General features: G+C 54.6%; 1 non-coding gene and 2 pseudogenes across 1 annotated transcript; 1 reads left to right on the top strand and 2 right to left on the bottom strand.

The window, feature by feature from the left end:
- Positions 1-16,579, top strand: part of LOC139250522 (NFX1-type zinc finger-containing protein 1-like) — a 533,603-nt pseudogene that overhangs the window by 260,577 nt on the left and 256,447 nt on the right.
- Positions 2,211-2,394, bottom strand: LOC139250523 (U2 spliceosomal RNA). The gene has a single exon (XR_011591318.1). It is a non-coding gene; the product is annotated as a U2 spliceosomal RNA (small nuclear RNA).
- On the bottom strand, positions 2,510-2,687 carry LOC139250524 (U2 spliceosomal RNA; annotated as a pseudogene).

The raw sequence follows: 16,579 nt of genomic DNA, 5'->3' as shown, positions 1-16,579 counted from the left end.
CAGTGAGTGGGGTATTGAAGTTATAGGGAGTGGGGTCTTGGGCGTTATGGGGAGTGGGGTATTGGGGTTATGGGGAGTGAGGTATTGTGGTTACGGGGAGTGGGGTATTGGAGTTATGGGGAGTGGGGTCTTGGGGGTTATAGGGAGTAGGGTATTGGGGTTATGGGGAGTGGGGTATTGGGGGTTACGGGGATTGAGGTATCGGTGATTATGGGGAGTCGGGTATTGGGGTTACAGTGTAGTGGGGTATTAGAGTTATGGGGAGTGGAGTCTTGGGGGTTATAGGGAGTAGGGTATTGGGGTTATGGGGAGTGGGGTATTCGGGGTTACGGGGAGTGAGGTATCGGGGATTATGGGGAGTCGGGTATTGGGGTTATGTGAAGTGATGTATTGGGGTTATGGGGAGTGGGGTATTGGGGTTATGGGGAGTGGGGTATTGGCGTTATGGGGAGTGGGATATTGGGGTTATGGGGAGTGGGATATTGGGGTTATGAGGAGTGGGGTATTGGGGTTATGGGGAGTGGGGTATTGTGGTTATGGGGAGTGAGGTATTGGCATTATGGGGAGTGGGGTATTGGGGTTACGGGGAGTGGGATATTGGGGTTATGGGGAGTGGGGTATTGGCATTATGGGGAGTGGGGTATTGGGGTTACGGGGAGTGGGGTATTGGGGTTATGGGGAGTGGGGTATTGCTGTTATGGGGAGTGGGGTTTTTGCGTTATGGGGAGTGGCATATCGGGGTTATGGAGAGTGGGGTATTGGCGTTATGGGGAGTGGGGTATTGGGGGTTATGGAGAGTGGGGTAATGGGGTTATGGGGACTGGGGTATTGGGGGTTATGGGGAGTGGGGTAATGGGGTTATGGGGAGTCGGGTATTGGGGGTTATGGGGAGTGGGGTATTGGGGTTATGGGGAGTGGGGTATTGTGGTTATGGGGAGTGAGGTATTGGCATTATGGAGAGTGGGGTATTGGGGTTACGGGGAGTGGGGTATTGGGGTTATGGGGAGTGGGGTATTGGCATTATGGGGAGTGGGGTATTGTCGTTACGGGGAGTGGGGTATTGGGGTTGTGGGGTATTGGGGTTATGGGGAGTGGGGTATTGGGGTTATGGGGAGTGGGGTATTGGCGTTGTGGGGAGTGGGGTATTGGGGTTATGGGGAGTGTTGTATAGGGAGTTATGGGGAGTGGGGTATTGGGGTTATGGGGAGGGGGTATCGGGATTACTGTGGGGGGACTGTGGTATTGGGGTTACAGTGAGTGGGGTATCAGGGTTACTGTGGGGGCAGTGGGGTATTGGGGTTATAGTGAGTGTGGTGTTGGGGGTTACAGTGAGTGGGGTATCAGTGTTACTGTGGGGGAAATGGGGTATCCAGGGTTACTGTGAGAGGAGTGGGGTATTGGGGTTACAGTGAGTGGGCTATCGGGGTTTCTGTGGGGGGAGTGGGGTATTGGGCTTACAGTGAATGGGGTGTCGGGGGTTACAGTGAGTGGGGTATCAGTGTTACTGTGGGGGGAATGGGGTATCGGGGTTACTGTGGGGAGAGTGGGGTATTGGGGTTACAGTGAGTGGGGTATATTCAAAAAGGGAGTTAGATGAAGTCCTTACTACTAGGGGGATCAAGGGGTATGGCGAGAAAGCAGGAATGGGGTACTGAAGTTGCATGTTCAGCAATGAACTCATTGAATGACAGTGCAGGCGAGAAGGGCCGAATGGCCTACTCCTGCACCTATTTTCTATGTTTCTATGTTTCTATGTATCGGGGTTACTGTGGGGGGAGTGGGGTATTGGGCTTACAGTGAGTGGGGTGTCAGGGGTTACAATGAACAGGGTATCAGGCTTACTGTGGGGGGAATGGGGTATCCAGGGTTCCTGTGGGGAGAGTTGGATCTGCAGAGTTGATGATGTAAATGATGGAAGGTATTTGCTCGCCCATTATTTCCGGATATCTCCGCTTCTCCCACAGATACCGCTGAATGAAATGGAAGGGACATTCATTCCTCGTCGCCTGTGGCCACAGAAAGGAGCTGAAAGGCGGGCGGCCCACAGGGAGCCGGACACAGCCCAGGGTGTCGGGAATTCTGCATCCAGCAGATTTTTTGATTTTTTTAAATTTTTTAATTTTTTTAATCCAATTTCGTTCTAGATCAACTCTAACGCCAAAGATCACTTTGCGCCAATGTGTTTGATCTTAGGCCAAAAGGCCGAGAGGCGAAGTTGCACCGTTCCTGGAAATATTGCAATACCAGGTCAGGTCGGTGCATGGAGTGGACGGGGCAAGCCCCTGATCCAGCTCCCTGTCCAAAAATCAATTCAATATCATGTCCCCATCGGGGATATTAAACTGATAAGAACAGATACTACACTAGATCTTAGCCAAAAGGCCGAGCAGATTTTTTTTTTTTAATCGTAGCCAATCTTTCCAATTCTTTGTCAGATCACAAACGCCAGAGGTCACCTCGCACACATCAAGGATCACTCTGCGCTAATGCTCTTAGCCAAAAGGCCTAGAGCCCAAGCACCGTTCCTGGAAGTACTGCAATACCAGGTTCGTGCCATGGAGGTGGATGGGTCAGGCCCCCCACACACCTCCTATTTCCAAAAAGCATAGGAGAACCACGTTGAGGTCATGGTTACTCCCCTGTCAGGTCAGTTACGCATGATCTTAGCCAAAAGGCCGAGCAGATTTTTTTTTTTTAATTTAAAAAAAAATTTTTTATTATTATTTTTTTTTTAATTTTTCGTTGCCAATCTTTCCAATTCTTTGTCAAATCACAAACGCCAGAGGTCACCTTGCACACATCAAGGATCACTCTGCGCCAATGCTCTTAGCCAAAAGGCCGAGAGCCCAAGCACCGTTCCTGGAAGTACTGCAATACCAGGTTCGTGCCGTGGAGGTGGATGGGTCAGGCCCCCCACACACCTCCGTGGAGGTGGATGGGTCAGGCCCCCCACACACCTCCTAAAGGCCGAGCAGATACTTTACATCCAGCCCAATGCCGAAGTCCGCTCCCACAGGCAAGTCTGCAATCTCTCTAACCCTGACGTGTGCTGTACACCAGGCACTGTAGCTGGCCATCTCCATGTTAATCGGGCCCTAATCGATCTGTCGGACTGATCCTACTAACACTCCGTCTGCCTCAGGCTAAAAACTCTGACTTGTGTTTATTCAGAAATAAGACATCGTCAGAAGCAAAAACACATAGAGCAGATTTCACTGGATTGCAAAACGGCGTGTAAAATTTTCAGTGAAGGTTATTATTGAATCTGCCTCCATTGCACTTCCAGCCAGTGCATTCCAGATCAGAACTCACTGTATAAAACTAATTCTCCTCATCTCTCCTCTGGTTCTTTTGCCGATTACCTGTGTCCTCTGATTACCGGCCCTTAAAACAGTTTCTCGTTATTTACTCCAACAAAACCCCTCCCAATTTTGAACACCTCTATTAACATAGAAACATAGAAAATAGGTGCAGGAGTAGGCCATTCGACCCTTCGAGCCTGCACCACCATTCAATATGATCGTGGCTGATCATCACCTCAGTACCCCTTTCCTACTTTCTCTCCATACCCCTTGATCTCTTTAGTCGTAAGGGCCATATCTAACTCCCTCTTGAATAGATCCAATGAACTGGCATCAACAACTCTCTGCGGCAGGGAATTCCAAGTTAACAACTCTCTGAGTGAAGAAGTTTCTCCTCATCTCAGTCCTAAATGGCTTACCCCTTATCCTTAGACTGTGCCCCCTGGTTCTGGACTTCCCCAACATCAGGAACATTCTTCCTGCATCTAACCTGTCCAGTCCCGTCAGAATTTTATATGTTTCTATGAGATCCCCTCTCATCCTTCTAAACTCCAGTGAATACAGGCCCAGTCGATCCAGTCTCTCCTCATATGACAGTCCTGCCATCCCTGGAATCAGTCTGGTGAACCTTCGCTGCACTTCCTCAGATTAGGAGACCAATACTGAACACAATATTCCAGGTGGGGCCTCACAAAGGCCCTGTACAACTGCAGTAAGACCTCCCTGCTCCTATACTCAAATCCCCTCGCTATGAAGACCAACATGACATTTGCCTTCTTCACCGCCTGTTGTTCCTGCATGCCAACCTTCAATGACTGATGAACCATGACACCCAGGTCTCGTTGCACCTCCCCTTTTCCTAATCTGCCGCCATTCAGATAATAGTCTGCCTTCGTGTTTTTGCCACCAAAGTGGATAACCTCACATTTATCCACATTATACTGCATCTGCCATGCATTTGCCCACTCACCTAACCTGTCCAAGTCACCCTGCAGCCTAACCATGTTGGTGTGGGACTGGAGTCACATGTAGGCCCAGACTGGGCAAGGACGGCAGGTTTCCTTCCCGAAGGGAAGTTAGTGACCCAGTTGGTGTTTTTGCAACAATCCGACACCTTCATTGTCACTTTTAGTGATATTGGCTTTAAAACTGAAATTAAATTCGCAAAGTGTCCACTGTGGGATTTGAATTTAGACGTTCTCTGGATTATTATTCCAGTAACATAACAACAACAACAACTGGTGTTTATATCGGGCCTTTAATGTAGTAATACGCCCCGAGGAGCGATTATCAAACAAAATTTGACACCGAGCCGCATAAGGAGAAATTAGGGCAGGTGACCAAAAGCTTGGTCAAAGAGGTTGGTTTTAAGCAGCGTCTTGAAGGAGGAAAGAGAGGCAGAGAGGTTTAGGGAGGGAGTTCCAGAGCTTGGGGCCCAGGCAACAGAAGGCACGGCCACCAATGGTTGAGCGATTCGAATCAGGGATGCTCAAAATGGCAGAATTAGAGGAGTGCAGAGATCTCGGGGGGTTGTGGAGCTGGAGGAGATTACAGAGATAGGGAGGGGTTTGAAAACAAGGATGAGAATTTTAAAATCGAGGCATTGTCAGACCAGGATCCAATGTCGGTCAGCGAGCACAGGGGGTGATGGGTGAGCGGGACTTGGTGTGTACCCTTAGGTTGTATCTAAGTCCTTACTGTGTTTGCCTTTTATCTTTACTCTGACTTGTCTCTCAGACATTCACTCCAGGTACAGACCATATGATGATGAGGAGAACGAGCGAGATCTGGACTGCAGTGACCCGTGTGACCCTCCAAGCAGTGCGGAGCAGTGGGCGGGGGAGAAATTTGCATACATCGTCGACACTGACATGAGGTATCGCTGACAACAAACTAGCATTTATACAGCACTTTACAAAGGGACCAAGGAGCTTCACACAGACATAGTCAAAACACAGTCAGACAAAGGAGGGATATTAGAAGGAGGTGGCTGTTATGTCTTGGGATGCTCTGATAATGACTCCACGAGGCAATGTGTTGTTCTTGAACTGTAGTGACCTTAGTCCTTTATTTGCTAACTCCAGAGTGAGGATCACATATGGTGGCCTGCCTTTTATACTCGGCCAGGCACACCTGTACAGGTAAGCTACGAGTCTCCCACTGCTGTGCCCTCTGGTGGCACATCTTGTGATAGGACCAATAGTAGCCATGTCGGATACATGACATCACTCTCCCCCAAACTTTTAGTGCAAATTGCCTCTGCATTAACTGTGCTCCGGGCTTAGCTCTACCTGGTTGACCCTTGGGCGGGTCGTTTCAATCTTGGGTGAGTAGTTGGTGCAGTAGAGTGCTGGTGGTTTGCTGTTTGTGTGTGTCCCTGACCACTCTGTTCTCTCCACCCCCCCCCCCCCCCCAACATATAGATTATGCCGGAGCTCATTCCATTCATATATATTCAAGTTCAGAAAAACAAGTTTGCATTACATTTGTGGTTCAGTTGTGAGACCGGTACGTTAGACTGGTGAGATACATTTTCGATACGTACAGGTGATCGGTGACCGGTGTGTAAGGACAAACTAGTTCCAGAACTGCTGGATGGTGTCCCTGCAGTCTGCTGGTGGCTCAGTGCCCAATGCTGGCAGTGGGAATCCAGTTGGCTCAAGTTGCCTGCCCTTGGGGCTGTTGCCATTGCTCCCAGCGTCGGGCAGGTTCACAGATGCCTGTGACCTCCCTGTCCTTTCTTTGCACCCTGGGTGGCTGCTGCTCCCTGAGGGGCGGTCGTCTAGCGGGGCACAGGGAACCGCTGACTCGCTAGCCTGGGCGTTGTTTGGTTTGGGTTCCTGGCCGGTCCCGGTCCCCTTTGAGAGGACTGTAACGGGTGATCCTTCGTTTCCGGGTATGGCCTTAGTAGCGATGGGGTCTGGGGGCTGTGCCTTAGCACAGTTTGCTCTTTCAGGCTCATGGCGGTTGGTGCCATCGGGTGCCTGAGAGGTGGAGCCGATCGGAGGCAGGGTATCGATACCGGTGCCGTTGCCCTCCTGAGATCGCTTGCTCTGCCGCTCGTGTGTATTGGCTGTGTGCAGTTGAACTTTTCATTACTTATTGTGAATACCCTGTAGCTTCGATCGTGATCGTGCGACTTTTCCTTGCTTGTTGCATGTACACAACGCTGATCGTCAGTTACACATTTTATCTTTAACTCACATTTGCTCTTACATTGCTTGAGTGTGTGGAACTGTCCCTTTAAGTGTGGTGGATTGCTGGCCTCCTTTAAGAGAGCCTTGCTATCTTTACCCCAATCCTCTTCTTCACTTGGTACCACGTGTCGCTCCATCAGCGCTGCATCTCGTGGTCTGGCCGCCGCCATCTTTGTCTTCAGCGCTTCACCTCGTGTTTCGGGCGCCATCTTTTCTCCCTCCACGATGTCAACTGCGATGATCCTCTTCTCCCCGGGTTCTGCCTCCGAAGCTGGGACGTTGCCTCTGGATCCGATTTTCTTGCTCCAGAGTCCTGCCACTGGAGCCTGAAGGTGCCCTCGGGTCGTCTCAGCTGGATCATCTCCACGCAGTCCTGCTGGGCGGTCTGTGCCTCGGGTGCTGTGCTGGTCTGCTCTCTGGTGCCGGATCCAACCTCAGGTGGGGGCTTGCTTTGCATCTGGGCGTAGAGGACGTTGGTCGCTGGAGGGGTGAAATCTTCCAACTTCCAATGGATCTTCTCCATCTATCTTCTTCCGAGCAGTGTTGGTCCATCACCTGCAACAATCCACAGGGGTAACTTGTGCACCGCGCCATCATGGAGTACCTTTACATCCGCACTATTAACGACTGGGATAGTTCATTGGTGTAGGTGCGCAGCTTTGCCTGAACAGGGCCTAACTTGGGTCGTTCAGTTTGATTGTCCCATAGCCTCTCAAAGGCTCCTTGATTCATTACTGACTGGCTCGCCCCCGTGTCCACTTCCATGAAGACTGGAACGCCATCGATCTCGACTTCCATCCTCAACGAGGAACATTCAGTGGTGCAGATAAACATACTATATACCTTGTCATGGGGCTGAGCTGCCTCTCTGCCTATCAGTTCATAATCCGCGCTGGATTCATGGCCATCTGCAGACTCTTCATCAACACAGTGAGTCATATTTCTCTTACACATTCACTGGAGATGGCCCTTTGTGCTGCTGCCTTTACACACATAGTCCTTAAAACGGCACTGGTGAGCCCTGTGATTCCCTCCGCACCGCCAGCATGGGGCTACTCGGTTAGCCCCCCCTCGGCGGACTCTGAGTTAAGGGACTCGGGGGCCTGTTCTCTCCCCTGAGAAGGTTCACATCCAACTTCTAAAAGGTGCCACTCTGTGCACAGTACTTGCAGATTAGAGTCCTGAGGGTCAGTCATCTGCCTAGAGCCGCAGGTCGAGGTCATCAATGCCTGGCTCACAGAGATGGCCTTCTGCAGTGTGACTGTGGTATCTGCCAACAGTAGCTTATGAAGAAGGCCCTCATGGCGGATTCCAATGACAAAAATGTCCCGCAGCGCTTCGGTGAGGTGGTCGCTGACATCACACGGTGCCGCCAGCCTCCTGAGGTCTGCAGCGTATTTCACGATTTCTTGGCCTTCGGGCCGTCGCTGGGTGTAGAACCGGTGTCTGGCTGTGAGGATGCTCTCCTTGGGCTTGAGTTGCTCATGGATCAGGATTACGAGCTCCTCGTACGTCTTGGTCGTTGTCTTCGCTGGTGCCAGCAAGTCCCTGACGAGGCCATAGACGGTGGGCCCACAACAGGTGAGCAGGACAGCTCTGCGCTTGCCAGCCAGTGTGGCCGGGTTGTCTCCTGCAGATCGTTCGCTGTGAAGAAATGGTCGAGCCTGTCCACAAAGGCGTCCCAATCATCACCATCGGCGCACTGCTGCAACGTACCCAGGGTAGGCATTTTCGCATGAAAGTCCGTAATCTCGTCGCCAATTGTTATGTCTTTGGATGCTCTGATAATGACTCCACGAGGCAATGTATTGCACTTGAACTGTAATGACCTTAGCCCTTTATTGATAACACCAGAGTGAGGATCACAATGGCCAATGACTTGGGCCTAAGAGGTGGATTTTAATGAAGATCTCAAGGAAGGCCTGATGGATAGAGTGGCGGAGGGGTTTAAGGAGGGGATACAAGAGTTTAGGGCCTTGACGGCTGGAGGCGCGGCCCTCAATGGAGGAGTGAAGGAGGAAAACTGAGATGAGGAGGAATTCCTTCGCTCAGAGGGTTGTAAATCTGTTGAATTCGCTGCCTCAGAGAGCTGTGGAAGCCGGGACATTGAATAAATGTAAGACAGAGATAGACAGTTTCTTAACCAATAAGGGATTAAGGGGTTATGGGGAGTGGGCGGGGAAGTGGAGCTGAGTCCATGATCAGGTCAGCTATGATCTTATTGAATGGCGGAGCAGGCTCCAGGAGCCATCTGGCTGACTCCTGTTCCTGTTTCTTATGTTCTTATGTAAGATGTATAAAAGGCCAGGCTGAGTGGTGTGGAGAGTTCGAGGGGAGGGGCGGTGTGGATCAGTGAGAGGCCTGTGTGGATCAGTGAGGGGCCTGTATGGATCAGTGAGGGGCCTGTGTGGATCAGTGAGGCCTGTGTGGATCAGTGAGGGGCCTGTGTGGATCAGTGAGGGGCCTGTGTGGATCAGTGAGGGGCCTGTGTGGATCAGTGAGGGGCCTGTGTGGATCAGTGAGGCCTGTGTGGATCAGTGACGCCAGTGTGGATCAGTAAGGGGCCTGTGTGGATCAGTGAGGGGCCTGTGTGGATCAGTGAGGGGCCTGTGTGGATCAGTGAAGTGCCTGTGTGGATCAGTGAGGCCTGTGTGGATCAGTGAGGCATGTGTGGATCAGTGAGGGGCCAGTGTGGATCAGTGAGGGGCCAGTGTGGATCAGTGAGTGGCCTGTGTGGATCAGTGAGGTCTGTGTGGGTCAGTGAGGGGCCTGTGTGGATCAGTGAGGGGCCTGTGTGGATCATTGAGGCCTGTGTGGATCAGTGAGGCCTGTGTGGATCAGTGAGGCCTGTGTGGATCAGTGAGGGGCCTGTGTGGATCAGTGAGGCCTGTGTGGATCAGTGAGGCCTGTGTGGATCAGTGAGGGGTCTTTGTGGATCAGTGAGGGGTCTGTGTGGATCATTGAGGGGTCTGTGTGGATCAGTGAGGGGCCTGTGTGGATCAGTGAGGCCTGTGTGGATCTGTGAGGGGCCTGTGTGGATCAGTGAGGGGCCTGTGTGGATCATTGAGGCCTGTGTGGATCAGTGAAGCTTGTGTGGATCAGTGAGGGGCCTGTGTGGATCAGTGAGGGATCTGTGTGGATCAGTGAGGGGTCTGTGTGGATCAGTGAGCGGTCTGTGTGGATCAGTGAGGGGTCTGTGTGGATCAGTGAGGCCTGTGTGGATCAGTGAGGGGCCTGTGTGGATCAGTGAGGGGCCTGTGTGGATCAGTGAGGGGTCTGTGTGGATCAGTGAGGGGCCTGTGTGGATCAGTGAGGGGTCTGTGTGGATCAGTGAGGGGCCTGTGTGGATCAGTGAGGGGTCTGAGTGGATCAGTGAGGCCTGTGTGGATCAGTGAGGGGCCTGTGTGGATCAGTGAGGGGTCTGTGTGGATCAGTGAGGGGTCTGAGTGGATCAGTGAGGCCTGTGTGGATCAGTGAGGGGCCTGTGTGGATCAGTGAGGGGCCTGTGTGGATCATTGAGGCCTGTGTGGATCAGTAAGGCATGTATGGAACAATGAGGGGCCTGTGTGGATCAGTGAGGGGCCTGTGTGGATCAGTGAGGGGCCTGTGTGGATCAGTGAGGCCTGTGTGGATCAGGGAGGCCTGTGTGGATCAGTGAGGGCTGTGTGGATCAGTGAGTGGTCTGTGTGGATCAGGGAGGCCTGTGTGGATCAGTGAGGGGTCTTTGTGGATCAGTGAGTGGTCTGTGTGGATAAGTGAGGCCTGTGTGGATCAGTGAGGGGTCTGTGTGGATCAGTGAGGGGTCTGTGTGGATCAGTGAGGTCTGTGTGGGTCAATGAGGGGCCTGTGTGGATCAGTGAGGGGCCTGTGTGGATCAGTGAGGGGCCTGTGTGGATCAGTGAGGGGCCTGTGTGGATCAGTGAGGGGTCTGCGTGGATCAGTGAGGGGTCTGTGTGGATCAGTGAGGCCCGTGTGGATCAGTGAGGGGCCAGTGTGGATCAGTGAGGCCTGTGTGGATCAATGAGGGGCCTGTGTGGATCATTGAGGCCTGTGTGGATCAGTGAGGGGCCTGTGTGGATCAGTGAGGGGCCTGTGTGGATCAGTGAGGGGCCTGTGTGGATCAGTGAGGGGCCTGTGTGGATCAGTGAGGGGTCTGTGTGGATCAGTGAGGGGCCTGTGTGGATCAGTGAGGGGCCTGTGTGGATCAGTGAGGGGCCTGTGTGGATCAGTGAAGGGCCTGTGTGGATCAGTGAGGGGTCTGTGTGGATCAGTGAGGGGCCTGTGTGGATCAGTGAGGCCTGTGTGGATCAGTGAGGGGCCTGTGTGGATCAGTGAGGGGTCTGTGTGGATCAGTGAGGGGCCTGTGTGGATCAGTGAGGGGCCTGTGTGGATCAGTGAGGGGCCTGTGTGGATCAGTGAGGGGCCTGTGTGGATCAGTGAAGGGCCTGTGTGGATCAGTGAGGGGTCTGTGTGGATCAGTGAGGGGCCTGTGTGGGTCAGAGAGGGGCCTGTGTGGATCAGTGAGGGGCCTGTGTGGATCAGTGAGGGGTCTGTGTGGATCAGTGAGGGGCCTGTGTGGATCAGAGAGGGGCCTGTGTGCATCAGTCAGTGGCCTGTGTGGATCAGAGAGGGGCCTGTGTGGATCAGTGAGGGGTCTGTGTGGATCAGTGAGGGGTCTGTGTGGATCAGTGAGGGGTCTGTGTGGATCAGTGAGGGGCCTGTGTGCATCAGTCAGTGGCCTGTGTGGATCAGAGAGGGGCCTGTGTGGATCAGTGAGGGGCCTGTGTGGATCAGTGAGGGGCCTGTGTGCATCAATGAGGCCTGTGTGGATCAGTGAGGGGCCTGTGTGGATCAGTGAAGCCTGTGTGGATCAGTGAGAGGCCTGAGTGGATCATTGAGGGGCCTGTGTGGATCAGTGAGGTCTGTGTGGATCAGTGAGGGGCCTGTGTGGATCAGTGAGGGGACTGTGTGGATCATTGAGGGGCCTGTGTGGATCAGTGAGGGGCCTGTGTGGATCAGTGAGGCCTGTGTGGATCAGTGAGGGGCCTGTGTGGATCAGTGAGGGGCCTGTGTGGATCAGTGAGGGGCCTGTGTGGATCAGTGAGGCCTGTGTGGATCAGTGAGGGGCCTGTGTGGATCAGTGAGGGGCCTGTGTGGATCAGTGAGGGGCCTGTGTGGATCAGTGAGGGGCATGTGTGGATCAGTGAAGGGCCTGTGTGAATCAGTGAGTGGCCTGTGTGGATCGGTGAGGCGCCTGTGTGGATCAGTGAGGCCTGTGTGGATCAGTGAGGCCTGTGTGGATCAGTGACGCCAGTGTGGATCAGTGAGGCCTGTGTGGATCAGTGAGGGGCCAGTGTGGATCAGTGAGGGGCCAGTGTGGATCAGTGAGGGGCCTGTGTGGATCAGTGAGGTCTGTGTGGGTCAGTGAGGGGCCTGTGTGGATCAGTGAGGGGCCTGTGTGGATCATTGAGGCCTGTGTGGATCAGTGAGGGGCCTGTGTGCATCAATGAGGCCTGTGTGGATCAGTGAGGGGCCTGTGTGGATCAGTGAAGCCTGTGTGGATCAGTGAGGGGCCTGTGTGGATCATTGAGGGGCCTGTGTGGATCAGTGAGGCCTGTGTGGATCAGTGAGGGGCATGTGTGGATCAGTGAGGGGACTGTGTGGATCATTGAGGGGCCAGTGTGGATCAGTGAGGGGCCTGTGTGGATCAGTGAGGCCTGTGTGGATCAGTGAGGGGCCTGTGTGGATCAGTGAGGGGTCTCTGTGGATCAGTGAGGGGCCTGTGTGGATCAGTGAGGGGCCTGTGTGGATCAGTGAGGGACCTGTGTGGATCAATGAGGGGCATGTGTGGATCAGTGAGGGGCCTGTGTGCATCAGTGAGTGGCCTGTGTGGATCAGTGAGGCGCCTGTGTGGATCAGTGAGGGGCCTGTGTGGATCAGTGAGGCCTGTGTGGATCAGTGAGGCCTGTGTGGATCAGTGAGGCCTGTGTGGATCAGTGAGGCCTGTGTGGATCAGTGAGGCCTGTGTGGATCAGTGACGCCAGTGTGGATCAGTGAGGGGCCTGTGTGGATCAGTGAGGGGCCAGTGTGGATCAGTGAGGGGCCTGTGTAGATCAGTGAGGGGACTGTGTGCATCAGTGAGTAGCCTGTGTGGATCAGTGAGGGGCCTGTGTGGATTAGTGAGGCCTGTGTGGATCAGTGAGGGGTCTGTGTGGATCAGTGAGGGGCCTGTGTGCATCAGTGAGTGGCCTGTGTGGATCAGAGAGGGGCCTGTGTGGATCAGTGTGGGGCCTGTGTGGATCAGTGAGGCCTGTGTGGATCAGTGAGGGGTCTGTGTGGATCAGTGAGGGGCCTGTGTGGATCAGAGAGGGGCATGTGTGGATCAGTTAGGGGCCTGTGTGCATCAGTCAGTGGCCTGTGTGGATCAGTGAGGGGCCTGTGTGGATCAGAGAGGGGCATGTGTGGATCAGTTAGGGGCCTGTGTGCATCAGTGAGTGGCCTGTGTGGATCGGTGAGGCGCCTGTGTGGATCAGAGAGGGGCATGTGTGGATCAGTTAGGGGCCTGTGTGCATCAGTGAGGGGCCTGTGTGGATCAGAGAGGGGCATGTGTGGATCAGTTAGGGGCCTGTGTGCATCAGTCAGTGGCCTGTGTGGATCAGTGAGGGGCCTGTGTGGATCAGAGAGGGGCATGTGTGGATCAGTTAGGGGCCTGTGTGCATCAGTGAGTGGCCTGTGTGGATCGGTGAGGCGCCTGTGTGGATCTGTGAGGGGCCTGTGTGGATCAGTGAGGGGCCTGTGTGGATCAGTGAGGGGCCTGTGTGGATCAGTGAGGGGCCTGTGTGCATCAGTGAGTGGCCTGTGTGGATCAGTGAGGGGCCTGTGTGGATCAGTGAGGGGACTGTGTGGATCAGTGAGGGGCCTGTGTGCATCAGTGAGTGGCCTGTGTGGATCAGAGAGGGGCCTGTGTGGATCAGTGAGGGGCCTGTGTGGATCAGTAAGGCCTGTGTGGATCAGTGAGGGGTCTGTGTGGATCAGTGAGGGGCCTGTGTGCATCAGTCAGTGGCCTGTGTGGATCAGAGAGGGGCCTGTGTGGATCAGTGAGGGGCCTGTGTGGATCAATGAGGTCTGTGTGGATCAGTGAGGCCTGTGTGGATCTCTGAGGCCTGTGTGGATCAGTGAGGCCTGTGTGGATCAGTGAGGGGCCTGTGTGGATCAGTGAGGCGTGTGTGGATCAGTGAGGCCTGTGTGGATCAGTGAGGGGTCAGTGTGGATCAGTGAGGCCTGTGTGGATCAGTGAGGCCTGTGTGGATCAATGTTGGGCCTGTGTGGATCAGTGAGGGGTCTGTGTGGATCAGTGAGGGGTCTGTGTGGATCAGTGAGGCCTGTGTGGATCAGTGAGGCCTGTGTGGATCAGTAAGGGGCCTGTGTGGATCAGTGAAGTGCCTGTGTGGATCAATGTTGGGCCTGTGTGGATCAGTGAGGGGTCTGTGTGGATCAGTGAGGGGTCTGTGTGGATCAGTGAGGCCAGTGTGGATCAGTGAGGGGCCTGTGTGGATCAGTGAGGCCTGTGTGGATCAGTAAGGGGCCTGTGTGGATCAGTGAAGTGCCTGTGTGGATCAGTGAGGCCTGTGTGGATCAGTGAGGGGCCTGTGTGGATCAGTGAGGGGCCTGTGTGGATCAGTGAGGGGTCTGTGTGGATCAGTGAGGGCCTGTGTGGATCAGTGAAGGGCCTGTGTGGATCAGTGAGGGGCCTGTGTGGATCAGTGAGGGGCCTGTGTGGATCAGTGAGGGGCCTGTGTGGATCAGTGAGGGGCCTGTGTGGATCAGTGAGGGGCCTGTGTGGATCAGTGAAGTGCCTGTGTGGATCAGTGAGGCCTGTGTGGATCAGTGCGGCCTGTGTGGATCAGTGAGGGGCCAGTGTGGATCAGTGAGGGGCCAGTGAGGATCAGTGAGGGGCCTGTGTGGATCAGTGAGGTCTGTGTGGGTCAGTGAGGGGCCTGTGTGGATCAGTGAGGGGCCTGTGTGGATCATTGAGGCCTGTGTGGATCAGTGAGGCCTGTGTGGATCAGTGAGGCCTGTGTGGATCAGTGAGGGGCCTGTGTGGATCAATGAGGCCTGTGTGGATCAGTGAGGCCTGTGTGGATCAGTGAGGGGTCTTTGTGGATCAGTGAGGGGTCTGTGTGGATCAGTGAGGGGTCTGTGTGGATCAGTGAGGGGTCTGTGTGGATCAGTGAGGCCTGTGTGGATCAGTGAGGGGTCTGTGTGGATCAGTGAGGCCTGTGTGGATCAGTGAGGGGCCTGTGTGGATCAGTGAGGGGCCTGTGTGGATCAGTGAGGGGCCTGTGTGGATCAGTCAGGGGCCTGTGTGGATCAGTGAGGCGCCTGTGTGGATCAGTGAGGGGCCTGTGTGGATCAGTGAGGCCTGTGTGGATCAGTGACGCCAGTGTGGATCAGTGAGGGGCCTGTGTGGATCAGTGAGGCCTGTGTGGATCAGTGAGGGGCCTGTGTGGATCAGTGAGGCCTGTGTGGATCAGTGAGGCCTGTATGGATCAGTGAGGGGTCTTTGTGGATCAGTGAGGGGTCTGTGTGGATCAGTGAGGAGTCTGTGTGGATCAGTGAGGGGTCTGTGTGGATCAGTGAGGCCTGTGTGGATCTGTGAGGGGCTTGTGTGGATCAGTGAGGGGTCTGTGTGGATCAGTGAGGGGTCTGTGTGGATCAGTGAGGTCTGTGTGGGTCAATGAGGGGCCTGTGTGGATCAGTGAGGGGCCTGTGTGGATCAGTAAGGGCTGTGTGGATCAGTGTGGGGCCTGTGTGGATCAGTGAGGGGTCTGCGTGGATCAGTGAAGGGTCTGTGTGGATCAGTGAGGCCTGTGTGGATCAGTGAGGCCTGTGTGGATCAATGAGGGGCCTGTGTGGATCATTGAGGCCTGTGTGGATCAGTGAGGGGCCTGTGTGGATCAGTGAGGGGCCTGTGTGGATCAGTGAGGGGCCTGTGTGGATCAGTGAGGGGCCAGTGTGGATCAGTGAGGGGTCTGTGTGGATCAGTGAGGGGCCTGTGTGGATCAGAGAGGGGCCTGTGTGGATCAGTGAGGGGCCTGTGTGGATCAGTGAGGGGCCTGTGTGGATCAGTGAGGGGCCTGTGTGCATCAGTGAGTGGCCTGTGTGGATCAGAGAGCGGCCTGTGTGGATCAGTGAGGGGCCTGTGTGGATCAGTGAGGCCTGTGTGGATCAGTGAGGGGTCTGTGTGGATCAGTGAGGGGTCTGTGTGGATCAGTGAGGGGCCTGTGTGCATCAGTCAGTGGCCTGTGTGGATCAGAGAGGGGCCTGTGTGGATCAGTGAGGGGCCTGTGTGGATCAATGAGGGGCCTGTGTGGATCAGTGAGGGGCCTGTGTGCATCAATGAGGCCTGTGTGGATCAGTGAGGGGCCTGTGTGGATCAGTGAAGCCTGTGTGGATCAGTGAGGGGCCTGTATGGATCATTGAGGGGCCTGTGTGGATCAGTGAGGCCTGTGTGGATCAGTTAGGGGCCTGTGTGGATCAGTGAGGGGCCTGTGTGGATCAGTGAGGCCTGTGTGGATCAGTGAGGGGCCTGTGTGGATCAGTGAGGGGTCTGTGTGGATCAGTGAGGGGCCTGTGTGAATCAGTGAAGTGCCTGTGTGGATCAGTGAGGGGCCTGCGTGGATCAATGAGGCCTGTATGGATCAGTGAGGGGCCTGTGTGGATCAGTGAAGCCTGTGTGGATCAGTGAGGGGCCTGTGTGGATCAGTGAGGGGCCTGTGTGGATCACTGAGGCCTGTGTGGATCAGTGAGGCCTGTGTGGATCAGTGACGGGCCTTTGTGGATCAGTGAGGGCCCTGTGTGGATCAGTGAGGGGCCTGTGTGGATCAGTGAGGGGCCTGTGTGGATCATTGAGGCCTGTGTGGATCAGTGAGGGCTGTGTGGATCAGTGAGGGGCCTGTGTGGATCAGTGAGTGGTCTGTGTGGATCAGTGAGGGGCCTGTGTGGATCAGTGAAGGGCCTGTGTGGATCAGTGAGGGGTCTGTGTGGATCAGTGAGGGGCCTGTGTGGATCAGTGAGGGG

The sequence above is a fragment of the Pristiophorus japonicus genome, unplaced genomic scaffold, assembly GCF_044704955.1.
Source record: "Pristiophorus japonicus isolate sPriJap1 unplaced genomic scaffold, sPriJap1.hap1 HAP1_SCAFFOLD_385, whole genome shotgun sequence".
In the NCBI taxonomy this organism is placed as follows: domain Eukaryota; kingdom Metazoa; phylum Chordata; class Chondrichthyes; family Pristiophoridae; genus Pristiophorus; species Pristiophorus japonicus.
Note: the sequence above shows the minus strand (reverse complement) of the source record. Positions and strands in the feature narration are given on the sequence as shown.